The sequence below is a fragment of the Agelaius tricolor genome, unplaced genomic scaffold, assembly GCF_023055355.1.
Source record: "Agelaius tricolor isolate 1412-34295 unplaced genomic scaffold, bAgeTri1.0.p SCAF_33, whole genome shotgun sequence".
Taxonomy (NCBI): domain Eukaryota; kingdom Metazoa; phylum Chordata; class Aves; order Passeriformes; family Icteridae; genus Agelaius; species Agelaius tricolor.
In genome coordinates this window covers 4,152,637-4,171,510 of record NW_027269293.1, presented here as the reverse complement: position 1 = coordinate 4,171,510, position 18,874 = coordinate 4,152,637, and the positions used below count along the sequence as shown (strand labels likewise).

At 54.5% G+C, this 18,874-nt stretch overlaps 1 protein-coding gene across 3 annotated transcripts in view; it reads right to left on the bottom strand.

Annotated features, from left to right (window-relative positions):
- JSRP1 (junctional sarcoplasmic reticulum protein 1) overlaps positions 1 to 18,874 on the bottom strand; it is a 41,809-nt gene that overhangs the window by 7,528 nt on the left and 15,407 nt on the right. The window lies entirely within an intron of this gene.

Below are 18,874 nucleotides of genomic sequence, written 5' to 3'. Positions count from 1 at the left end.
GCTGCCCTGGGCACGGGCTGAGGCTCCCGGGGCACCTGCGAGGGGTTTGTCCCTCTGTGACACTCCCGGGAGCACGGGGAGGGGACAGGACCCCGGCCCTGGGTGTCTGAGCCAGCTGTGGGAGGGATGGATGTATGATGGATGGACATGGATGGATGATGGATGGATGGATGGATGGATGATGGATGGATGGATGGATGGACATGGATGGATGATGGATGGATGGATGGATGGGGGATGGATGGACATGGATGGGAGGGATGGATGATGGATGGATGGATGGATGGATGGATGGATGGATGGATGGAGGGATGGATGGGGGATGGATGGATGGATGATGGATGGATGGATGGATGATGGATGGATGATGGATGGATGGATGGATGATGGATGGAGGGATGGATGGGGGATGGATGGATGGATGGATGATGGATGGATGGATGGGGGATGGATGGATGGATGGATGGATGGATGGATGATGGATGGATGGAGGGATGGATGGATGGATGATGGATGGATGGATGGATGGATGGGGGATGGATGGATGGATGATGGATGGGGATGGATGGATGGATGATGGATGGATGGATGGATGGATGATGGATGGATGATGGATGGATGGATGGATGATGGATGGATGGATGATGGATGGATGGATGGATGAGGGATGGATGGATGGATGATGGATGGGGATGGATGGATGGATGGGGATGGATGAGGGATGGAGAGATGGATGGATGGATGGATGGATGGATGATGGATGATGGATGATGGATGGATGGATGGATGGATGGATGGATGATGGATGGATGGATGATGGATGGATGATGGATGATGGATGGATGGATGGATGGATGGATGGATGATGGATGGATGGATGATGGATGGATGGATGGATGGATGGATGATGGATGATGGATGGATGGATGGATGGATGGATGGATGGATGATGGATGGATGGATGATGGATGGATGGATGATGGATGGATGGATGGATGATGGATGGATGGATGGATGGATGATGGATGGATGGATGGATGGATGATGGATGGATGATGGATGGATGGATGGATGATGGATGGATGGATGATGGATGGATGATGGATGGATGATGGATGGATGGATGGATGGATGGATGGATGGATGGATGATGGATGGATGGATGATGGATGGATGGATGGATGGATGATGGATGGATGGATGATGGATGGATGGATGGATGGATGGGGGATGGATGTGGGTGCTGGGGGTGCAGAGGTGGAGCCAGGCACAGGTGAGGGGAGAGGACCAGAAATCCCCCTGGGGGCAGCAGTGCTCAGACAACCCCAGTGAAAATCCCATTTTGCAGTGTTTGCAGAGGTCCATCGCCCTCCCACCCCTCTGATGTCCCCATTCCTGTCCCCAGGAGCTCTGTCACAGCCACAGGCACCTCCTGGGCAGGTGGGAATGGGGATGTCCCGTCCCACCCACCCCAGGATACAGGGAGGAGATGAAGAATCCCATCTGGGGCTCTGGCCCTGCCTGTGGGGGTTATCCCCAGCCCCCAGCTCAGCACGGGCAGGAACAGCCTCAGGCAGGAGCTCCTGTGCCAGGGATGTGGTGCAGCAGTGCCTGGGACCAGTCTGGCACATCCCACTTTGAGGACATTGCTGTTGTGGAGAGGCTTCAGGCCCAAAAACCCCCAAGTCCCTGAAATTGTGGCATTTCCCACCTGCAGTATTGACATTTTTCTTTAGCACGATCTACAGGAGGAATAAACCAGGCACTGCCTTGCCCAGGTGAGGCTGGATCCTGGTCCTGCTTTAGGGGGCTCAGGAGCAGCCTCTACTCCCCAGGGCAGGGATTTGGCCTCTCAGCAGGGACAGGACTGAGCACACGGAGGGAGAACAATGTGCCATGGAGGGATGGAGGGATGGAGGGAGGATGGGGCTGCACACAGCCCCCAGAGCAGCCAGAGTCCCGGGCACACCCTCAGGAGGCTTTTCCCATTTGTATTCCCATTCCAGCAGGGCCAGAGCTGTTCACTGGCGTGGCATTTGCTTTATAGGGAGGTGATGAAAGAAGAAAATCATCAACAGGCCAACTAAAATCCCTTTTCCTCCCAGCTAATCACGTTTCCATGCTGCCCCCAGGTTTGTTCCCTGCTCCTGCCTCCCGTGGCTGAGCTGCTCCTTCCAGGAAAGATGCCAGGGGCTGAACCGGCACCGGCAAAACACCCTCCCACTTCATCCTTACATGGAGCCCGAGGATCGAGAGCTCTCCTCACCCTTCCTAGGACCTTTCAACACCCCCTTCCCGCAGCGGGGAGGGGCCGGCAGCGTTTCTGCCTCCACACGTGTAGCTGGGAGCAGTTCCCCGTGGAGCTGCAAAGCCTCCACCTCCATCGCACAATTTATCCCGGGCAGAGGGAGGAAAGAGACTCCCGGAGGCGAATTCTTTCCTAATCTCTTGAACCCCCCCCAAATCCCGGCTTCTTCCGTGCCCTGAGCCTGATAAAAGCGTCTCTGGGACGGGGTGAGCTCAGGGAGGGGGAAACCCGATCCGGCTGGGAGGGCAGGAGGAGAGAGCCGGGCGGGGGAGCAGGGAGGGCAGTGGAGAGGCCGAAGAGTGACTTTGGACTGGGCTGGATGGCACAGCCGCTCTTCCCTGGCTTCCCATGGCCTCTGTCCTCAGGAATCGTGGTCCAGGCTGTGCTGCAGCATCCCCTCACTGCCATGGCAACACTCACTTCTCCTCCCACCAGGACATCATCTCCCTTCTCCCCGTTTTTAATAACTCACAGTTAAAAGGCAATCAGAAAGGCATTAAATTAGTCACTGAGTATTTTTGGCACGGGTTGGTTCTGGGGATGGATCTTCTCTCAATTCTCACAATTTCCTCTCTCCCCAGAGCCCCCAGGCCCTGCCTGACTCTGTCTCCTGCTGCCACAGGTATGAGGGGTGGCAGATGCTCGAGCTGGCTGCTCAGGTGGCTTTTCCACTGCTCACCAGGCTGGCTGCAGGTTTTTTCCCCTTGGATTTCATCCCTGGCTCCATCAGAACCTGCCTGACCATGTTGCCAAGGCTTAGGACTCCAAAACACCTCCCAGCCTTTAGAGCCTTTACCCTCTAACCTGGGCAGGGCTGGGCTCTTGGCCTGATTTTAGAGATGGGAATTTGGATGTTGTCTGCCAAGCCAAGAGCCCTGGGCACAGCACAGCTTTGCAGGCAATGCCCAGCTCCAGCTGTGTCACCCCCATGCTGGCATTGTCCCTTGGGGACCACAGGTCTGAGGGTGCACAGGGCAGGTCCCCCTCTGCAGGCACCACAGCCCTGCTGGAGATGCACGTGGAGCTCACCCAGGTGCTGCCTGGGCTTGTTGGAGGAGCTTGGTGTCTCCCAGCCCTCCACCCTCCCCTCAGATGTGGTTGGGGATGCATTCAGAGCAGGGCTGGTGGAGGGGAGGATCACAGAAACACCAAAATTCTCCAGGAAATGGGGAGAAAGAGCACCTTGATTCCCTGCACGACCCAAACCCCAAAGGCACAGGTGTCCCCATGGCAGCCTGGGCACAGCAATATCCCACTGACCCAAATCAGCAATATCCCACTGACCCAAAACTCCTCTTTCAGCTGGATCCATCAGCTCCAGCTGGGGTTGTTGTGCAATGGTTGTGCTGACAGCTGCTGCCTCCTTCCCCTGAGGAACCAAACATCCACCTGGGAGATGATTCCTGCAGGAACCACAGAGCTTCCCGAGCACTGGCGTTATTGAGGAGCACTTGGGAGGTTTCAGGAAGGGAAGGAATGTCTTCTCCCTGCCAGCTGTGCTGCTCCTGTCAGATCCCATCTGTCAGCATGGAGATTTCAGATCTGCCTAGCTGAGCCATCTCCTTGCAGAGGTGTGGATGCTGGAAAGGCCTGGAGCAGTTTGGATGCTGGATGTTCCTGTGGCTCCACATCCTCAGGTATTTCACAGGGCTGCAGGGAGCCAGCAGGAGATGGAGCATCCTGTGCATGAGCTGATTCCCACAGCTGATACCTGGGCAGGCTCCCCGTGCCCAGGAGGGCTGACTGCACATCACGGGCCTGCAAAGGTTCTGAGGCCTGTTCTGATCAAGAACTCAGACCTGGGCCCTTCCTCGTGGCTTCAGGGATTTGGTTAAGCTGGAAAACGCAGCCAAGGGGATCTTCTGTCTCCTCTCCTGGGTTTGAGGAGGTGTGGAACTGGTGAGGGAAGATGGGAGCTCTCTGGGCTGGTACCACCTTGGTTTAATGAACCCCACCTTGGAGCATCGATGGGACAAGAGGAAATGGCCTCAAACTGCTCCAGGAGAGGGTCAGGCTGGACATCAGGAGGAATTTCTTCATGGAAAGGGTGGTCAAGCATTGGAAGAGGCTGCCCAGGGAGGTGGTGGAGTCACCAAAGAACAACTGGAGGTGGCATTCAGTGCTCTGGGCTGGTGACAAGGTGGGGATCAGGCACAGGTTGGACCCAATGGTCTTAGAGGTGTTTTCCAACCTAAATGAGTCTGGGATTCTGAGATCTTGGAGGATCTTCTTCCTTTTATCCTTTTAGCCTGGAGGGAATGCCAGCCATAGAAAGGATGGCTCTTTGTTTAAAGGGAAGGGGCCCAGAATCCTGCCCTGGGGATGGCTCCAGGAGCTCCTGCACCTTGTGGGTGTCACTGGGACCACAGAGGGGTGAGGGACACCCCCAGGCCACCAGCCAGGGCAGAACACACAGTGACAGTGGAGGGAGAGCCTTCCATGGGCTCATCCATCACCTCCTGGAATGACCCCCAGCTATCTGGAGCAGCTCCACATTAAAGCCACTCTGCCCAGCTGGAATCCACGTGTGCCCTAAAAACTCCAATTCACAAATCTCAGAGGTTTTGCTCCTTTTCCCTGGCAGCAGGAGCTCATTCAGGTCAGGGGGACAGAAGATCCAGATCCTGTTAAATCCTACTTTTAGTCTCAGCTCCTTTCTGTAATTGTTCCATGATCCCTTCTCTCACAGCTCAGCACCACTCAGGGCTGATCGCTGTTCTCCTTAAAGATTTGCAGTTTGTCACTCCCAGGAGAACAGGAGGACGTGGCTCTACTCCAGGGAATTATCCCTGGAAGTGCCATTTGGGATTGGGAAAGTGGCCATGACATTTGTCCCACCAAGGGCTGGGGCTGTGGCACATTCAGTCTGGAGCAGCCATGCCACGGGAAACTGAGGCAAAGGGAGATTTAGGGCAAGTGAAGCTTTGGGTGGAACAGCCTGGCCATATTTGACATCCCAATGATCACAAATCCTTCCCTTTTTTGGCTTTCCTGATGGATGGAGCATTGGTGCATTTATCCAGACAGGTTCTGGCACTGGGGGCTGCAGATCCCAAACCATTCCCAGTGAAGGAGCTGCTTCCCTCTGCTCTGAATAGACCTGCAAACAACCCAGGGCACCAGGAACCAGAGGGCTCTGCCTCCTGTGGGATTAACTTCATCATCCCAGCCTCTTTGGGATGATGGCACCCACTGGAGAGCAGGTCCTGGTGGATTCAACACCTTTCCCAGGGCTCCAGGTTGGCCCCACAGGACTGAGCAGTTCTGAAGCAACAAATCCATGTCCAGAGAAACATCTCTGTGCCATGGGGATGTTCCCAGGCTTGGCAGCTGGGCTGTGGGACATGGGGAGGGAAGAGATGTTCCAGGCAGATGTTTCAGGTCTTAAAAGGGTCATAAAAGTACAAAATCCACCACAAAGCCCAGCATAAAGTCCTGCAGGGGCAGCAGAAATAGCAGGAACTTCCCACCCACCTCCAGAGCTCAGCTGGGGTTTCCCAGTTACTCTGTGCCTCCCACCCTGTTCCCCATTTTCTCTCTCTGTAATCAGGCCAGAAATTCCCAAATTAAAACTTTGCAGCCTCCAGACACCAAGGGCAGAGGTTTCACCCTGCCAGGCCCCTCTGCTCTCCCCTCCCTGCCTCACACCATGGATTTCTCAGTTCCTTTGGGACACTCTAGGAAGGCCGGAGGGGTTTGGGTTCCTTCCTTATCCCCTTGCCAAGACCAGGGCTGTGCTCTGGGGCTCTTTGTCCCCCTAAGGGACTTGCTGGGGTCCTCATGGAGGGGCTTTGTCATCTCAGAGGTCTGGAAACTTTGATGATGACTTCACCTCTCCAAAATTGTAGCAAACTCCTCTGATTTATAGCAGGACAGGAAGGGCTGGGATGTGGGGATGAGGTTTTTGAGCAAAGCCCCTTCTGCTCCAGCTTTCCCTCTTCCTACTTTCACACAGCAATGCCAAATGCAATATATTATGTAATGGGAACAAGCAAGAACCAAACCAGCAAGGACTCCAAACTGCAGGAAACCCCCTTTCCAAAGCCACACTCTTAATGACTCAGTTTTCTCTCATGTTTGCTCACCACCCTTGCAGACCAGGCTTTGTCCAGTGCAATGAGGAGACATCAAAGCTCAGGATCTTTAATGTTTTCCAGTTCTTCCCCAATATGTCCTTGCTGGACATGTGTTCCCAAGACACATCCTGATCAAATAACAAGATCTGTGTTTAAAATAAAGCTTGAGCCTCCTCCAGGCATCACCAACCTGCAGGAAAGCCAGGGAGTGACAGGAAGGGAAGGAGAGAGGGACAGAGGCTCACCCTCCTTGCCATGACCCTGGATCCTGGATTGCCATCAGCTCCAGCACACCAGGGACAGCCTGGTTTGGGCTGGAGCAGCAGCCAAGCAGTGAAATGTCCCCTCCAGCCTGCAGCACAAGCACAAAGCCCTTGGGAGAGCTGGGCAGGGCCCATCTGTGTGGCACTGAGGGCAGGGATGTGGCTGTGTCTGATGTCATGGTCACCCCTCACACCACAGCTGCCAGGGCTGGGCTCTGGGGGCTGGATTGGTGCTGGATACATCCAGGGCAGCTCCACTGAGTCAGGGAGTCAGAGTTTGGGTTGGGAGGGACCTCAGAGCCCACCCAGTGCCACCCCTGCCATGGCAGGGACACTTCAGCCATCCCAGGCTGCTCCCAGCCCTGTCCAGCCTGGCCTTGGGCACTGCCAGGGATACAGGGGCAGCCCCAGCTGCTCTGGGAATTCCATCCCAGCCCCTCCCCACCCTTCCAAGGAACAATTCCTTCCAAACATCCCACAAAAATCTCCCCTTTCCCAGTGGGAGCCATTGCCTGGCTCCTGTCCCTGCAGGCCTTGTCCCCAGTCCCTCTGCAGCTCTCCTGGAGCCCCTTCAGGCCCTGCCAGGGGCTCTCAGGTGTCCCTGGAGCCTTCTCTTGTCCAGGTGAGCACCCCCAGCTCTCCATGGGGTTACAGGAGATTTAGAAGGCAATCCCAGAGCTCACAGGCTCACAAAAGCTCAGCTTCAGGACTGTTCCTCCTCCTCAGCTCCCTGCCAGCACCAGGAGAAAGCAAATGTCCTACAAAAGCCAGCCTGGATCCACCAACTTGTGATTAATGCAAAATCAGGTGGAATCATTCACTGAGTGACAGAGAGGAGGTTCCAGGAATGAACCTGGAGTGGCTCTGCCCACCTGGCTGGGGGAAGGTGATCCAAGGGATTTGGACCACCCTGGCGGCTCCTGAGCTCAGGAATCATCCAGCCTGGAGCACTGGCCTGGATTTTAGGCTGTGTTCTCACCAACACCACATGGAGATGTGAGGACTGAGCCTTCCCTTCTCCCTCCTGCCCAAACACCCTCACTCCCACACAGCCTGTGCTGCACTTTGGGCAGGGCTGTGCTCACACCTTGGATCACACAGTTCAACACAGACTGAAGTGGTTCCCATGATCAGATACGACACCAGTCTGGTATTTGCTGGCAAAAAGGCACAAAGGAATGAAATGTGCCCCAGGATGGGGCAGGAAGGTGCAGAGACATGCAGGGGAAGGGCAGCCTGCCCAGGAGCTGAGGCAGGAGCCTGCAGGCTCTGCTGGTAACAATCCTGAAAGTGATGATGGAATTATTAAAACACGGCAACAACACGGGTGTAGGAGTGGGCAGAAGAGCAGGAGAGGAGCTGCTGCTGCCCAGGCATTCCCAGTAGAAAGGTGCTCAGTGTCCCTGCAGCCAGGATCTGTCCCTGAGAGTACCTCACATCCCTGGGGAGCCAGGCTGGAGAGCTGGGGGTGCTCACCTGGACAAGAGAAGGCTCCAGGGACACCTGAGAGCCCCTGGCAGGGCCTGAAGGGGCTCCAGGAGAGCTGCAGAGGGACTGGGGACAAGGCCTGCAGGGACAGGAGCCAGGCAATGGCTCCCACTGGAAAAGTGACATTTAGATGGGAAAAAAATCATTTAGATGGGATATTGGGCAGGAATTGTTCCCTGGCAGAGCTGGGGATGCTCACCTGGACAAGAAAAGGCCCTGGGGAGAGCTCAGAGCCCCCTGCAGATCCCAAGCCCTGTGACTTGAAGCCAAGGGATTGGAGCAGTGCCCTTGATTTCAGTGAGAGCAGAAATGGGTTCAGATGTGTTCAGTCCTTGGGGAAGCAGGGCTGGAAGCAGGAATTGGGGACTGGAATAATCTGCTTTGCTTCTGTGCTGGGAGAGCTGGGGGTGCTCACCTGGACAAGAGAAGGCTCCAGGGACACCTGAGAGCCCCTGGCAGGGCCTGAAGGGGCTCCAGGAGAGCTGCAGAGGGACTGGGGACAAGGCCTGCAGGGACAGGAGCCAGGCAATGGCTCCCAGTGCCAGAGGGCAGGGCTGGATGGGATCTTGGCAATCAGGAATTGTTCCCTGGCAGGGTGGGCAGGCCCTGGCCCAGGGTGCCCAGAGCAGCTGGGGCTGCCCCTGCATCCCTGGCAGTGCCCAAGGCCAGGCTGGGCAGGGCTGGGAGCAGCCTGGGACAGTGGGAGGTGTCCCTGCCATGGCAGGGGTGGCACTGGATGGGCTTTGAGGTCCCTTCCAGCCCAAACCATTTTGTTTTCTGTGATCTCCTGTCTGTGGACTCCTCAAGTGATCAGTGAAGACTCCACGACTTTGTGGATCCCAATGAGAGGAGCAAGGACCTGGATCCAGGTGTGGGCTCCATCCTGGGAGGGAAATGGAGGCAGAGCAGTGGAAGGGGGCTTGGCAGGGCCATGGCAGGAGCTCTGTGTCCTCTCCCAGCCCCACTTTGGCTCAGCTGCTCTCAAGTGGTGCCTCTGGGCCCCAGTGAAGGGACATTAAGGGACACTGAGTCTCCATCTCAGTTCCAAGACCGGTGTTTAGACACCACTACCCACACTTCCCCCATTCCCTCCTCCTCTTCCCACCTGTGCCCAGCCTGTCTCAGCTGGGGGAACCAAACCAAAACCAGCAGAATCCTTCTGCTGTTTTCTTTGACTGTTTCACTGAAATATCCACCACAGCCTGAAAGAATTCCCTCCTTGAGTCCCAAGGCAGGCCCCAGATGAGACACTGAAATCCATGAGGAGGTTTTTCCACAGGAAATGCTGCAGGACTCTCAGGCATCAGCATCTCCCAAATCCAAACACCACATCTGCCAGGCTCAGGGAGGAGCCAGGTCCTGCAGGACACATTCCCTGGGCCAGGCTCAGGCCCCAGCAGGTGCTTTCCTGGTCTAGATATCCAAGGATTTCAACAGCAAAAGAGAGGAGAGGAGAGGAGAGGAGAGGAGAGGAGAGGAGAGGAGAGGAGAGGAGAGGAGAGGAGAGGAGAGGAGAGGAGAGGAGAGGAGAGGAGAGGAGAGGAGAGGAGAGGAGAGGAGAGGAGAGGAGAGGAGAGGAGAGGAGCCACCTCCCCTCCAGCCCCCTCTGCCCTGCAGAGAAGTGGGACATGAGACCTCTCCATCCCCACCAGCCCCTTGTGGTGTTGCTGGAACCCAAACACCACCCATCCCCAAGAGCCTGCTGGTTATTCCCACCCTCCACAAGGTCCTGCAGGAATTCTGGGGGGAAAGGGGCAATTTGCCCTTTTCATGCTCACAGAAGCCATCCCCAGATGGCTGGGACAGATCCAGCTGGGGGACAAAACCCAGGAGATTGCTGGGATCTGGTCTGCAGATTGTTGGGATCTTCACCATTGGGATCTCCTGTCCCACAGCGACCAGGACCAGAGAATCATGGAATCATAAAGGTGGGAGAAGATTTTTAAGATCAAGTCCAAACATCAAGCCACCACCATGGCCATCACTGAGCCATGTCCCCAAATGCCACATCCATCCAGTTTTGGAACACTCCCAGGCAGACACAGTGCTGGCCCAGGAGGTGATGAGAAGATGTGTTAGGTTGGAAGATGTCAGTGGGAGTGTGTATTCTATTATACCACCTGTCAGAGCTGGGGCAGTTCTGTTATTCTGTTCTTGGGGCAGTTTTTTCTTTATCTCTCCCACACCAACCCTCCCTGCAGGAGATCTCTGCTGTCCATGGCCACTGAGTGTCCCTGCAGGGCTGATCCAATTCCAGCATCCCATGGGGAGATGCTGCATTGCCCAGGGCAGGAGCCAAGCATTCCTACCTGGATCCAATGTGAGCCTGGCACAGCACAGCAGCCTTTGCCCAGGGCATTGCCAGAGGAGCAGCTTCTGCTGCCCTGCATGGCCAGAGGGAGCCCAGGCCCATCTGCAGCAGCCCTGGAGCTGCAGAGGAAAACTCCCCCCTTGTGCAGGATCCCTGCTCCAGCAGAGCCACAGCTGGCACTGCAGGAGGGCTGAGCCCCCATGGGATGGGGCTGTGCCACCCCCTGACACACAGGGGCAGGGCATGGGCTGACTCTGGCAGGGTTTGTTTGCTTTTTTGTGCTATTGCATTTGTATTTTCAGTTTTCATAGTAAAGAACTGTTATTTCTATTCCCATTTCTTTACCTGCGAGCCCCTTAATTTCAAAATTATAATAATTCAGAGGGAGGGGTTTTACATTTTCCATTTCAAGGGAGGCTGCTGCCTTCCTGAGCACACACCTGTCTGTTCAAACCTGGACACCAGGACCCAGGGTGTCAGCTCCTATTCTGACTCTGTTTGCACTATTACATTTATATTTCCAGTTTCCCTAGTAAAAAACCATTATTCTTATTCCTATATCTTTGCCTGAGAGCACCTTAATTTCAAAATTATAATAATTTGGAGGGTGAGGGTTTGCATTTTCCATTTCAAGGGGGGCTGCTGCCTTCCTTAGCACACACCTGTCTGTTCAAACCCAGACACCAGGACCCAGGGTGTCAGCTCCTATTCTGACTCTGTCAGTAGGTTATTTTGTTTGTACTATTACATTTGTATTTTCAGTTTTCCTAGTAAAGAACTGTTATTCCTATTCCCATATCTTTGCCTGAGAGCTCCTTAATTTTAAAATCACGATAATTCACAGGGAGGGTGTTTGCATTTTCCATTTCAAGGAAGGCTCCTGCCTTCCTTAGCACACACCTGTCTGTTCAAACCAAGACAGAAGAGAATGAGGAAGAAACCTGGAGAATGAGGAAGAAACCTGCAGAAAGCAGCGCCAGAATCCCCCTGGGAGTGTTTTGCTCCTGCTCTGGGAGGTGAATGATCTCACCAGAGAAGCATCAAAGTCTCTCTGCAGGTGAATGAGCAGCAGAGCCAGGCTGGGAACCTGGGACATGCTGGGACAGGCCATGGCACAAGGAAGAACTGGGATTTTGTCTGTGGGGAGCTCGACACCCTGAGCTGCCCCGTGGGAATTCCTTTTAAACTCAGGCTAGGGAGGAGCCTGGGTGAGTAATTGCTCCATGGCAGGTCCAAGAAGTGAATAATATTCCAAGAATAAAGGTTAAAAGCCTGGAGACTCCAATGAAAAGCACTCTATAAATAGGATGAAGTAGGCAGAGCAGTGGGAATAACAGGAGAAAAAACTCGATGTGGAAAAGGGCTGGGAAGGATCTGACACCCACAGTGGGATTGGACATGGGCTGGCTCTGCAGAACAGATCCTATACATGTGTCAGCATTTTGGGGTTTTATCAAAAACGACATCTGGGCACCCCTCAGAGGGCATCCTGTGCCTGTTGGGAGCTGCCTGGAGCCATCCTGCCCCAGCAATGTGGGATTTGTCCCTGGACACTGTGGCTGGAGAAGGCAGCAGCAGGACAGGAGGTGAAATTTGGGGTTTCCATCTCATGGGACAACTTCTGCTGTGCCCACGGGAACTGGAGGAATTTCCTTTCCCATTTTTGTCCTCCATTTCCATGTCCTTGTGTGGGACAAGGGGGGTGCAGGGACAGCCTACCAATGTGGCACTGGCCCTGTATCTCCCTCTTCCCATGGGAAAATCACCCCTCCCAAGGATGCTTATCCCTCCTTCCAGTTTACCTGTTACAGTTATCAGAAGGAGAGGTGAAGTCACAGCACAATTTATAACCAAAACCACGCTGGTTCTTTAAAAAATAATAACTTTTCTGCAGAACTGAGCTGTAAAGGAGCCAAAGCTGCTCAGAGGCCTCAGAGGATGTCACTGTGCAAATGTCAGCTCGGGGCTTAAGGCAGCAAAAAGCCTTGCCAGGGAATTGCTGTGGTAGAGGGATGATGATTGGAAAGATCATGCTGTGTTTGCAGGAAGCTCCTTCCCCCCCCTGTGTCTGCCAGCAGCTCTTGGTCACCTTGGAAAGGGACAGAAAAGCAAGAAAAAGAGATGGGTGTGGGAGCAAATGGTGTAAATGGCAAAGCTTCCCCAGGAGGAAAGGCTGAAGAGAGGGAACTGTCAGCTTGGAAGAGAAACAACAACCCCAGGGAGCTCTGGAGAAGGAGCAGTTTCCCTCTAATCCACAAAGCACAGAAATTTGGGTCCAGATGTAGCTGGAAAGTCACAGGTTGAAATCCAGCAAAGGTCCCTTCATAGAATCCTGGAGATCCTGAGTGGGAAGGGATCAGGGAGTCACCCCAAGAACCCCACCCTGAGCACCCCTGAGAGTGCAGGTCTGGGCTGGGAGAGCCCTTAGAGACCATCTTGTTCCACCTTCCACCACTCCAGGCTGCTCAGAGCCCTGTCCAGCTCTGTCACCCTGGGCAGCAGCAGCCACTGAGAGTTCAGGTGACACCAGGAGTGACACACACAGCCCCAGTGCCCTGCACTGCCACCACAACCACAACAGGCTCAGAGACTGGACAAACCAAGGAATCCTGGAATGTTCTCAGTGGGAAGGGACCCTCAGGGATCATTGATCCCAGCCCCTGTGCCTGCCCAGCCACCCCAACAACCCCACCCTGAGCAGCCCTGAGGGCTCTGTCAGTGAGGGGCTGGGAGCACAAACCCTGTGAGGAACAACTGAGGGAGCTGGGGGTGCTCAGCCTGGAGAAAAGGAGACTCAGGGGTGCCCTCATCACTCTCTGCAGCTCCTGAAAGGTGCCTGTGCTCAGCTGGGGCTGGGCTCTTTCTCCAGGAACTGACAGAACCAGAGCACACAGTCTCAACTGTGCCAAGGGAAATTCAGGTTGGGTATTAGGAAAAAAATATAGGTTGGATATCAGGAAAAAGTTTTTTACAGAAAGGGTGATAAAGCTCTGGAATGGCTGCCTGGGGAGGTGGTGGAGTCCCCATCCCTGGGTGTGTTTAACAAAGCCTGGATGTGGCACTGGGGGCCAGGGTTCAGTTGAGGTGCTGGGGCTGGGTTGGACTCGATGATCTTGAAGGGCTCTTCCAACCCAGTGATTCTGGAATTCTGTGATTCTGTGAATTCTGTGTCCAAAGGCTCCTGGAGCTGTGGCAGCCTTGGCACCATTCCCTGGGGAGCCTGGGCAGTGCCCAGCAGCCTCGGGGGGCAGAACCTTGCCCTGAGCTCCATGCCAAGGCCCGGCCCAGCTCCAGCCCTTGCTGGGCTCCTGTCCCTGTCCCAGGGAGTTCAGTACCTGCAGAAGGCACTCCTGGATCTCATTGCTGTGGGATGTGGCTGGAGCCAAGTGTTCCATACTGTGGGAAAGGGTTTAAAACCCAAAGGAGGAAGGATCTGTGAAATCAGACTCTGGGATCTGGTCTGCTGGGATCTTCACCATTGGGATCTTCTGTCCCAGGACCAGAGAACCATGGAATTATTAAGGTGGGAAAGATTTTTAAGATCAAGTCCAACCATCAAACCACCACCAAATTCATACTTGAGAGCCCAAATTCAGACTCCAGAGCCCAAAGCTGGGCAAGCTGGTGACTCTTCTGCCCAGCCCAGCCCAGCCTTACCCCCTTACTCCCAGTGCCAGGGCAGATCCAGCAAAGGCAGATGATTTACAGGAGCTCTGGAATTGTGTGCAAGGCTAGAACTGGGGCCCAGATCTGCACATCAAAACAGATTCCCCATAAATTACTCTGTTAAGGCTTTTCAAAAAGTTTCACAGGGGGAGGGTTCATGAGGAACCTGTAATGTTTAATTAAAGGGGAGAAATGATCCTGCCATGAAAATCTTCTCAATCCCATGCCAAGCTCATCACTGACTTGATTTATGGGACATAAACAGGCCAGAAAATGGCATAAGTGAGAAAGCTGAGGATCTTCTGCCAATTTTGGATACAGAGATGTGCAAAGGGAGGGGGATTTACAAACCAAGTGAGGCAAAGGTGGATGTGCAGCAAGAAAACAGGGAATAAACTCCTGGACACAGGATGGGAGGATCCAGCCTAGATCCAGCCTCCAGCTGCTGTTTTTGCTCCTGCCCTGAGTTCTGCCTCTTGGCATGAAGGTCACTGCCATGAAATTCCTTATTGCTTAAATGACCTGTGTCCCTCAGGCTGGAATCCCACATGGAAAAGTGTCAGGGCTGTGATGTCTCTGGTGGGACTGACAGAATGACTCTGGACTGACACACTTCCACCCCACCCACTGCCAGGGGAACCTTCCTCCAGTTTTGCTGAGGTTTCCCTGCCCTGCTCATCCCCCTCAGAGTAACAGTGCCCATGGCAGGAGGCAATGTGTGCCCAGAATGGGATTCTTGGTGTTATTCACACGGAAAAAATGCTGTGGGATTGCTTCAATCCCAGAACTAACTGGTCCCATGAGCTCAGCTCATGATTCTTGATCCCTGAGTGGAAGAATTTCCAAAAGTGAGGAGGGAGAGGCTGCTGGGTTTGTGCAGAAGGGAGCAGGGAGGCTGCAGTGCTGGGAAAAGAGATTGGCTTGGAGAGAGCTCAGCTGAGCCTGGCTCCCCACACCATCATTCCAGAGCAAAGCAGAGAATTTGGACTCCAAGAGCCACAGAAACCTGCAGCTGGGGCTGCCTCTGATGAGGAATTCACCAGCCACAAAACAGAGCAGCTCCCCACTACCAGGGAAAAGAGGGAAGTGAGGAATTCAAAGGCTGGGAGGGAAGGAGGTCACTGCAGAGCTCCTCCAGCTCAGCAGCAGTTTCACAAATGCTTTAAAGAATTTGAAATAAAACACTTTCAACACCACTCCCTGCTGGCCTGGCCGGGTCTGGGCACTGCAGACAAAGCTCAAAGCTCAAGGTTTTGGGAAAAAAAGGTGAACAAATGTAGAGGAATGTCAGGAGCAGCTCTCTGGTTGTACAAGGAGATGTCTCCAGCTCCTTGGATGATCCTTGTGGGTCTCTCCCAGCTCAGGATATTCCATGATTCTACAATTCCTCCTTCCTTTGGTCACTGTCAGAGTCAGGATTTTGCAACAAAGCTGAATTTGAGTGAAGGGAATTGCCATGGCAGTCAGGTGCTCCTGTCACATCCCTGGAACATCCCACTGGCAGTCCCAGCTGAGGACCTGGAATGTTCCACCCCCTTGGGAAGAGGCTCTCACCGAGTTTTGGAGGTACTGGGGGCACAAGAAGGATTTCAAAGCGGAAGAAAACAAATCAGAAAGGCAAAAATACAAGGAAAAAAGCCCAACCCCAGTCCCTCAGGTGCAAAAATGTTGCAGGAGCCAGACTGAGCATGATCCACTTTCACATTCCCACAACCAGGAATCATCCCTGATCCAATGTTTGCATTCCCACAACCAGGAATCATCTCTGATCCATTTTCACATTCCCACAACCAGGAATCATCCCTGATCTCCCCAGCCTGTAACTCCATTCCTTTCCCTTTCACAACACTCCAGCCAAGCCTCTGCCTTCCTCCTTTGGAAGTGCCTGGCCACGGCAGCAACTGCTCAGTCAAAACTTCAAGATCTGATTTTCTGTGGTTTTCAGGGACAAAACCAGGTCCAGCACAGAGCCAGCTCCTGTTTCTGCCCTGAGCTTTCCCACCTCCATCCCTGCAGAGCAGCTGGGGTCGGGGTGTGTCCCACAGCTCCAGGGATCCAGCTGGGAATGCAGTGGCAAGGGAAGGCATGGTTTAAAAAGAATTTAAGTAAAGGGAGTTAAAAAGTCATCCCAGCCAGCCTCAGTTCCTAAGGGAAGCTTCTCAGCTGTGTAGGCCTGAGATTTTCCTTTTCTTCCATCCCAGAAGGTTGTTGGCAGGACCATCAAGAAAATCCAACAAGAGTGAGAGCGGGAGGTAAAGAGAAAAGCTGGGCAGCACTGGGAGCAGAGGGAGGAGGGAATGCAAAAGGAGGAAGGAAAAGAATCGGGGACGTGGGCGAGTAAACGAGCCAAAAATTTGGGTTAAAAAAGCAGGGTCTGAAAAAGGCAGTGAAAATGAAGCAGCCCAGCAAAAACCCCTGGGGAAGAGGCAGCTGGGACAGCCCTGGAGGATGGGAGTCATGGGAAGAGGGATGGACACACAGACTGCAGGATGGAGACTGGGAACTGGAATGTTCCACCCCCTTGGGAAGAGGCTCTCACCGAGTTTTGGAGGTACCAGGGGCACAAGAAGGATTTCAAAGCAGAAGAAAACAAATCAGAAAGGCAAAAATACAAGGTAAAAAGCCCAACCCCAGTCCCTCAGGTGCAAAAATGTTGCAGGAGACAGGAATGACTGAGCATGATCCACTTTCACATTCCCATAACCAGGAATCATCCTTGATCCAATGTCTGCATTCCCACAACCAGGAATCATCCTTGATCCAGTGTCTGCATTCCCACAACCAGGAATCATCCCTGATCCAGTGTCTGCATTCCCACAACCAGGAATCCTCCCTGATCCACTTTCACATTCCCACAACCAGGAATCATCCCTGATCCAGTGTCTGCATTCCCACAACCAGGAATCATCCCTGATCCATTTTCACATTCCCACAACCAGGTATCATCCCTGATCCAGTGTTTGCATTCCCATAACCAGGATTCATCCCTGATCCACTTTCACATTCCCACAACCAGGAACCCTGTCCCTGTCCCTGTCCCTGTCCCTGTCCCTGTCCCTTCCTGCCCTCCCCTGCCCTGGGAAGTGTCCCCGAAGCTCCAGAGGAGCTCAGGGATGGAGCACAGCCCCGCTGGGAGTGGGACCAGCACCCTCCGCCACGGGCACCTCTCCCATCTGCTTTTCCCTGTGCCAGATGGGCAGGGGAGGGAGGGAAGGAGGGAGGGATGGGGGATGGAGCCGCATCGCTGGGATGGCGGGGATTCATTTCTTCCCATTCTTTTCCCAGTGCCATTTAAGCGGCTGGCCCCCAAACGCTTTCTGATTGCTTTGCTTGCCCCAGTGACACCAAGGCAGGAGCCTTTCAGAATTAATCATTTCGAGGCAGAGAGAGAAAAAAGCAGCAGCTCCGACCCCAAAGGCACACACACCTCCCTCCTCCTCCTCCTCCTCCTCCTCCCCCTCCCCGCATGTTTTGGAGCTGCTGGAGCAAAGGGGAGAGCGAACAGGAGTAATTTTCCACGGATGCAGGGAACAATCGAGCCCCGCATGGTTTTTCTGGTTCAAACGCTTCCCTGCAGCAGTTCGTGCTCATCCCCGGCACACAAAGGCGATGCACATGCAGGGACCGGTCGTGTCTTGCTCCAGCCGCCGGTGCCGAGGTGCGGGGGACGGGAGGAGCGGGGGAGATGCTGCAGCTCCGCTCCCTGGGCAGGGGATGGCTGGAGCCGGCTCTGAGTCAGCGCCGGGCACAGCCCCTGCCCTGCCCAGGGACGGGAGAGGGCACCGGGAGGAGGAACCCGTGGGTTTAGGGGCTGGGGTTTAGGGCCATCTTTGGTTTTGGTGCAGAGAGAGTTTGGGGGAGGAAGGAGGACATTGTGGCTTCACAGCGGTTCCTGCTCCAGCCTTGTGCCCGATTTCTCCTGGGATCCAGCCCCTCCACTCACACCGAGACCCCTGCCCCATCCAAGGGCTGCTCCCTGGGGATGGGTGTGCTGGTGCTGAGGATGGATCCTGGCACCACCTGGGGAGAGGCTTTAGAGGGGAGCAGGGAGCCCTGGGCACCCTCAGCACCATTTCCCTGAAGGGGCTGGGCACTGCTGGGGCAGGGACAGGAGCTCCTGGTCAAGCCCTGAAGGACAGAGGGGTCGACTCCAAGTCAAGCAAAGCCTTGCCAGGACCTTTTTTCCCCTTGGTCCCTGATTTCCTTCCCATCCCAACTCCTTTCAAAGAATCCTGGAATGGTCTCTGTTGGAAGGGACCTCAAAGCCCACCCAGTGCCACCCCTGCCATGGCAGGGACACCTCCCACTGTCCCAGGCTGCTCCCAGCCCTGTCCAGCCTGGCCTTGGGCACTGCCAGGGATGCAGGGGCAGCCCCAGCTGCTCTGGGCACCCTGTGCCAGGGCCTGCCCACCCTGCCAGGGAACAATTCCTGATTGCCAAGATCCCATCCAGCCCTGCCCTCTGGCACTGGGAGCCATTGCCTGGCTCCTGTCCCTGCAGGCCTTGTCCCCAGTCTCTCTTTAGAGGGAGGAATTTGATCCCTCACTCCAAGCTTCACCCTCAGCCCCCTCAGGAGGAAGGGTCCTCAGAAATCCCCTCCCCACGTGTCAAACCTGTGAAAAGATCAAGTTTATAGCCCAGACTTGCCCCAAGTAAGAGCTTCAGACTTCTGAACCTAAAAGAACTTTGAAATGTCCATCTCTGGGGCCTGCAGGACAGCAGGAGGTGTGGTTTGGTCTGGCAGCTTTGCTGCTCTTGCACA